The following is a 1474-nucleotide window of genomic DNA, read 5'->3' as shown; positions in this document are numbered from 1 at the left end:
ACAAGTTTCATGAATTACTATAAAGTGAACTTTTAAAAAAATTCTGATTTCTTATTTAACAACAAGGAAGCTGTGGCAAATTTTAATGCATATAAAGCCTCGTGAACCAAAAAGTTTATAAAGCACTAATTTATCTTTGTTATTACCCCGTTTTTGTAAATAAAAATAATGTTATTTTGGCTTAAGTGTCTTTGTGGCGGTTTGGTACGCTGAGCTCACGGCGCCTTTAATTTAACAACAGCAACTTCGTGTAGGGCGGTTATCCCCAATAAACGCCGAAAGATATACTACCAAATGGTTGATTTTTATACAAAACTTTTTAACCAGTATGAGTGCAACAAAATTTCCCACACGCCCTTCGCAAAAACATAAAATAAAAAAAAAAATCTTTCACCTTCTGAATATGTTGTTGCTGAAGCTGAATAAAGACCAACATATATACCCCCTGAAATTTTTTAAATTCACTTCTATTAAAATTTCGTTTAAAAATTTTTTAGATCTTGAAACTATAAAAATAGATTTTAATTGATAAAATTATGAAGAAGCAACTCTCCTACCTGTAAAACAAGTTACTGCATGCTGTCACGGCGAGTGAGGAGTGGTTTATGAGGAAACAATGCTTTACATAGAGAACTCCAGCTGGCGTCTTTAAGTAACATTTTAACAATGCCATGCCATCATCTCCCCGGCTAACCGATTTTACCAGCTAGGAGCGATGGGATGGCTTACGCGTCGGCGTAATGCACTACTTGCATATTTGTTGTTAGAAGGGTTAGAGCTAGGACTGGAGGCTTTAACGAAGATTAAAAAAAACATTGGGATCCGATAAATAATATATTTTAAATTAGAATAAATGTTTATTAAACAATTAATAGGTGACACTTTATCAAAATTTTTAAATAAATAAATGTATAAAAGATATATATATTAAAGTAAAGGTGCTTTTACTGACCAGTTCGGACTGTATTTATACCTTTACAAAAGGTTGAAATAAGCTTCCATATATGTACAATAAATTTAATTGAACCAGATAATTTTTACTTTGTTTAGTTTGCATCCAATTAATAAGCTAGTTTAAATTAAATTTTTTGTGTTGAAATTTAAGTTCTCTTTTCTTGTATTTTTATTGGTTGATTCTCGATTCCTGATTGGATTTAATCACCGATCACTTTCCTGTAAAAAAATAGAGGGTTAGTGTTTTGTGTTTGTTTATGGTTGTGTAACTTATACTTAATGCATTCTACAATGTTTTTTGTAATCTACTTTTTTTTTTTTCTATTTGTGTTTTGTGTTTTCATGTTTTGGTATCTTTGAAATTGTGTCTTTTAAATGTCATGTATTAAGTTATTGTGTTACACTACATAGATGCTGCCACCTATGAACTTCAATACTTAGGCATAATGAATTTAAATATATTACCATTAACAAAGCCCCTTAGTATAGAAAAATCTTCGCTGCAACATTGATACTTCAC

This window comes from Zophobas morio, unplaced genomic scaffold (genome assembly GCF_036711695.1).
Source record: "Zophobas morio isolate AGI-343-1 ecotype UQ-CSIRO unplaced genomic scaffold, CSIRO_AGI_Zmor_V1 ptg000068l, whole genome shotgun sequence".
NCBI classification, from domain to species: Eukaryota; Metazoa; Arthropoda; class Insecta; order Coleoptera; family Tenebrionidae; genus Zophobas; species Zophobas morio.
Note: the sequence above shows the minus strand (reverse complement) of the source record.